Source organism: Ostrea edulis, chromosome 4 (genome assembly GCF_947568905.1).
Source record: "Ostrea edulis chromosome 4, xbOstEdul1.1, whole genome shotgun sequence".
Classification (NCBI taxonomy): domain Eukaryota; kingdom Metazoa; phylum Mollusca; class Bivalvia; order Ostreida; family Ostreidae; genus Ostrea; species Ostrea edulis.
This window is the reverse complement of record NC_079167.1, coordinates 16,481,529-16,488,003: the sequence shown is the minus strand read 5'-3', so window position 1 is coordinate 16,488,003 and position 6,475 is coordinate 16,481,529.

Below are 6,475 nucleotides of genomic sequence, written 5' to 3'. Positions count from 1 at the left end.
TTGCCTGAGGACGACCATCCCTGCAGCAGAGTGAGCGGGGACTATTCAGTGGCGTCAGACAATGATCGCCCCGACACTTCAGAAAATAGCGATATAGGAAGAACGCGTGACATTAGAGTGCATGGTCACCCACACAAATTACAAGGCCAAGAGTAAAAATGAACTCAGTCTCAAGAAAGGTCAAGTAATTAAACAGATGAAGGCATTTAGCAAGAAGGATTTGGGTATGGATACAGACGTAGAAACAAGCTGTCACTTAAACGGTATGGGTGGTACCCCATCATGCAGTGTCGTATCCATTAAGTAAAACTGTCACACTTGGAATCGATGGTTCCGGAATTGTATCTGAAAAGCAATCATTTGAAGAAATAAAGTTTTTAAAGCATCGGAAGTTATTATCACATTTTAAAAAAAAAATATTTATTACAAATCTATGAAACTGGTAAAGCAATATAAAATGCCACACCTGGGGATTTTAAAATGAAAGCGCTTGCTTTAGAATTTTATCTTTGTTTGTTGTTTATTTCATATCTTTTAATATCTTATACCGGACATTGTGATTTTATATATATATATATATATATATATATATATATATATATATATATATATATATATATTTTTGTAAAGCTTCTGAAGATGTAATGAAAGCGCTAAAGCTTTACGGAGGATTTCTGTGTTTTCTTTTCATATTTTATATATATATATATATATATATATATATATATATATATATGCCAGTAATGCCTTGTAATTTTGTGGCCAATAAAGGGGGGGGGGGGGCACTGCACTTTGAAAAACGTTGAAAGAGCTCAATGATCGAGAAGTTTACACTGAAATCACTCAGTCGTGTCACTTTACTTGGAGAAAAACAGCTTTGACTGGAATAATGATCGAGGACATGTCAGGAGTTACATATTGAACAACATATCTGTTCACCTGCCTCACTGCTTCCCTAACAAGATTCAGGTTATATCTAGGAGGAAAAAGTACGCAATCAGGGATATGTGGTAGGTGGCATACCGCTTGTATTGATCAGGAACATAGTCTAATATCATATGTTGTAAAGTAGCTCGGGTGGCAAAGAGCTCTTATCCATTTTTGAGTTGGTTTTATGACGTCATTACGATTATTATGATGTTTAATACTAGGCCTAGTTAACGTGTTTCAATCAATGAAAACAAATAAACTCGAATATCTAAAAGCACAAAACAATCTGCGCTTATTGAATAGTTTGCACTTCAATCGGTCCGATGGCACTCATCATCGTGGTTTGCAAATCGGCCCAAATCATCCCTATGGCACAGCTGATTTAGGAAGAGTTGGATGGAAAATCAAAAACACGACTAAAGTGTTGCGCATTGTGCGGCGACCGTAACTTATATCGACTTTGTCTCATGAAAATAAGAATAAGTAGATCTATAGGCCTATTTCCCAACAGAACGACAACTGAAATATCGGACAGGTAGGCCTAAATGCAAGTGTTAATATCAGAAATGGAACTGTGTAATAGACCCCCGTGTGACGACACTTTAGTATAGAATATATGACGTCACGTTATGTGTTTAAGGCGCCATATTACGTTGTGTTTGCGGTAAAGTAGAAATTGTTTTTGTTTTCTTTTTTTAACCACAATAGACCCTTTCACGATAATTTCCGCACATGCGCACTCGACACGTCGAGTGGCAACGGCATCTGTTTACATTTACGTTAGTTACATAAAGATGGCGACGCGCGGACATTTGAAGAAGTTGAGAGTTGGAGCACTCAAAGAGTTGGCAAAAGATTTGTCAATAAATATAGCGAAGAAAGGAAAAGACGAACTTATACGTGAAATTCTCGATGCACAAGTTCCCGTCTCTTCCCTCACTCCAGTCGTTTTTCGATCACAAAATGAAATCATATTTCCTGAAGCAAAGGAAAATCTCCCTCCCTTTAATTCGGTCTCTTACCAAAAATCACTACCCATGGGTCTCAAAATATCGTTTTCTACTATTTACGAGTTCATGATTTCAAGGAGAACAGAATCCGGCAACAATATAAACAATTTTAAAGGGATGGACAGAGCTGTAAAACACTACGATGCTGGTGATGTGAGAGAAGTGTCCAGTGCACAGGTATACCATATTGTCAATCACTTTATTATATCGTTCAATTGTTTTGTTTATACGAAGTCTGCGTTGCCACTCAGTGACGTTTATACGCATGCGCCAAAAGAGGGCGTTTTTTAATCGTGAAAGGGCTTATTCTCGATATATCTTGTTATGTAAATGATTTAATCTGTAGATCCAGCGACTCCTTCAAATGCAGAAATTTTATCGTTTCTGTTCTAAAACCATTGTCTCTAAGGTCATATCTAGGCCTAGGCCTATGTGCGATGATGCAGAGCCTGATTGGTTTTTTTTAAAATTCGTTATCAAGCTATTGTCTTTAGAGGTTGATTGATTGATTATTGTTGAACTGGACGTTAATTTTTTTAAATTTTAAATATGAGTAGAATTTTTCACTCATATGGAGACGTCACATTGCCGGGGAATTTAGGCCTATGCTGTGACAGGGCCTGGGGGCCTCGGTTTTTACACGGTCTCATCCGAAGACTGCCTCCCCATTTAGTCGCCTCTTACGACAAGCAAGGGGTACTGAGGATCTATTCTGACCCCATCTTCGCTAGCCAAGGGTTTACGACTCGCTTCTCTACAAAGAGAAGCGGAGCGGATCGTAAATCCTTGGCTAGCGAAGATGTTCGAACCCGGACATATCAAATATATACTTGTATTTACATATATGTAAATGAACTGTTAGTAATTAGTTTATTGCCATTATATATCTCATATTGTGTAACATGATTGTATGCCAACATGCTTGGTGAATCAATAAATAATTGAATTGAATTAGAGAAGTGGATAGTCATTATATAAGTAGACTATATGTACAGGCCTAGTACCATATAAAATGAGTCAGTTTTTATTCATTTTACTATATAATTTATTGAAAACAACCACTTCTCTAATTCATTTTCATACACTTTATCGAGATCCAATTAACCCAACTTCTGATCAGATATCAGCTCTTCTGTAATAGAGGTACGTTCAGTGTTCTGTTGACGCTTGGGTGGGTACAAGATGTATGCATAGGCCTATATATTATATAGAGAGCTTAGGTATATAAATACGGATAAAAGTGACGAAAGTGTAAATTTTGTTTATATCAGCCGTTGGTATACATTAAATGACCATATTAAGAATAATATTTGATTGAATTACCGGTAGGTCATTAAATTAAATATGAAATTATTTTTCATTTCCTCTTCTGCACGAGTGATATTTTAATCAAAGAAAATGGTGATTATCGATTTTTGTTTGAGCTATTTTATTATTAAATACTAATTCACTTACTAATATTGTGTGCCCCAGCAGTTTGGGTGGTTGCATGATGTCTGATAATCGACCTTTAGCATAGGCGCCTGGGTCAAGGATTTTGCACTATAACCTATATGTAAACAATGGAGGAAATTCGAACCACGAATAAATATTTCTCTCTGATCTATGGTGTCTCTTTATACATTTTTTCATGTTCCAGGAAGCTTAAATACACGTGTCATTATCACAGAACACTAATTTATACACATTTTAAAAAATGTCTTATCCCACTGATTCATAATATATAACAAGGCTCGCAACTCAATCTACCCCTTTCCGTACCCCATGGCAGATATTTGTCGATTAAAAGTTATTTACACTGCTTACCAGCCAGTTTCAGGGCCCCATTCACTTCCATTAATTTTTCTTTAATAATTAAAATCCTCTAATAACAGCTGTCTATCCGTTGTATATTTTTAATATTTTTTTTCTGTCCAGAGTCATCTCATTCAAATCTCTAATCACGGAAGTGCGTAAACAGTACAAAACTCGAAACGGAATAAGGGATATCCGAATTAATCTCGAGTTCCGAAAGATGCTATGGCTATGTAAACCCCAGAGGATATCGATAGTATTGGCGCTATTTGTTATTTGGTAATGCAGACGTGAGTGCCCCCCCCCCCCCCCCTTATTTTCAACAGTAGTAGTGAGTAGTTTTTAGTGAATTTAATGAGAGGGACGTATGCTTTAATGTCATAGCAGTAAAATCTCCACACACGGATAGCGAAAGTGAAGATTAAAGAACTTCTTTTATATAGGGGGGGGGGGGGGGCAATTTTCCCACTTTTCATCCAACTACCCCCTCTCAGTTTTGACAATATTGTGGTATGTGCCAGACAAATTACAAATTCTGTTCTCACTTCCATTAACCATTAATTATCTTTCAGTAATGTATCCTCGATTTTCAAAAAGGGGGGGGGGGGCAAACCAGAAGATTGTTGGTTTTTCTGTTTTACTTCCCGTCGAGAATATAATACTCACATTGAGACACCGCCATTTGTAGGTGAGTTAAACTGAAAAACCCGTGATTCTCACTTCTAAATGCCGAGTGTTTGGCAAAACGATCGGAGCTCGAATTCACGACCTCCCGGTTACAAAGCGAAAGTTCAACCACTGAACTCTCGCGACCGGTAGCAGCAGAAAGAATAAAAATCTTCACAAGCAAAGACAATAACAAAAGAAAAGAAAAGAAAGAAAGAAAAAAATTACATTAACAAAATTCCTAGTTTGTGCGGGGGAAGAGATGTCTTATAATGCCTCAATAAAAAAGAAATTCCCCAGTTTTTAATTTCTTATACTCCGTGGGGAGGGGGTGAGTAGAGGGTTTTACTACTATTTCAGGACTTGATACTTCTTTCACTACTACTGTGAAAAATAGGTGGGTGGGGGGGGGGGGCTCACACAGTATATTTGATTGTATTACAAACCACAAATAATGGTCATTATAAAAAAAGGGGGGAGGCAACACTCCCACCCCCACTTCCGATTCTACGTGCCTGGTTTTTTTTTTTAAATTATCTCACCTAAACAACAATTGAGGGAGGGAATGTATAAGACAGGTATTGAAACCAATCTAAGCTGAAAGAAAATGATCCTAGGAGGGGAAAAGTGGTAGGAACCTGCCCTTTACCCCCTCTTTCACTTCTGGGTACCTATTTTATTTTGTTCTCATTTCTTTTTATGTCACATTGTTTTGGAATTCATAAAACCTTGATAGTTTAGCCTGTTGTTAGATAGAGCGCCAATACTCTCGATATCCTTTGGGTTTACATAGCCTTTCAGAACTAAGTAAGTTGGATCTCGATAAAGTGTATGAAAATGAATTAGAGAAGTGGTTGTTTTCAATAAATTATATAGTAAAATGAATAAAAACTGACTCATTTTATATGGTACTAGGCCTGTACATATAGTCTACTTATATAATGACTATCCACTTCTCTAATTCAATTCAATTATTTATTGATTCACCAAGCATGTTGGCATACAATCATGTTACACAATATGAGATATATAATGGCAATAAACTAATTACTAACAGTTCATTTACATATATGTAAATACAAGTATATATTTGATATGTCCGGGTTCGAACATCTTCGCTAGCCAAGGATTTACGATCCGCTCCGCTTCTCTTTGTAGAGAGCGAGTCGTAAACCCTTGGCTAGCGAAGATGGGGTCAGAATAGATCCTCAGTACCCCTTGCTTGTCGTAAGAGGCGACTAAATGGGGAGGCAGTCTTCGGATGAGACCGTGTAAAAACCGAGGCCCCCAGGCCCTGTCACAGCATAGGCCTAAATTCCCCGGCAATGTGACGTCTCCATATGAGTGAAAATTCTACTCATATTTAAATTTAAAAAAATTAACGTCCAGTTCAACAATAATCAATCAATCAACCTCTAAAGACAATAGCTTGATAACGAATTTTAAAAAAAACCAATCAGGCTCTGCATCATCGCCTAGGCCTAGATATGACCTTAGAGACGATGGTTTAGAACAGAAACGATAAAATTTCTGCATTTGAAGGAGTCGCTGGATCTACAGATTAAATCATTTACATAACAAGATATATCGAGAATAAGCCCTTTCACGATTAAAAAACGCCCTCTTTTGGCGCATGCGTATAAACGTCACTGAGTGGCAACGCAGACTTCGTATAAACAAAACAATTGAACGATATAATAAAGTGATTGACAATATGGTATACCTGTGCACTGGACACTTCTCTCACATCACCAGCATCGTAGTGTTTTACAGCTCTGTCCATCCCTTTAAAATTGTTTATATTGTTGCCGGATTCTGTTCTCCTTGAAATCATGAACTCGTAAATAGTAGAAAACGATATTTTGAGACCCATGGGTAGTGATTTTTGGTAAGAGACCGAATTAAAGGGAGGGAGATTTTCCTTTGCTTCAGGAAATATGATTTCATTTTGTGATCGAAAAACGACTGGAGTGAGGGAAGAGACGGGAACTTGTGCATCGAGAATTTCACGTATAAGTTCGTCTTTTCCTTTCTTCGCTATATTTATTGACAAATCTTTTGCCAACTCTTTGAGT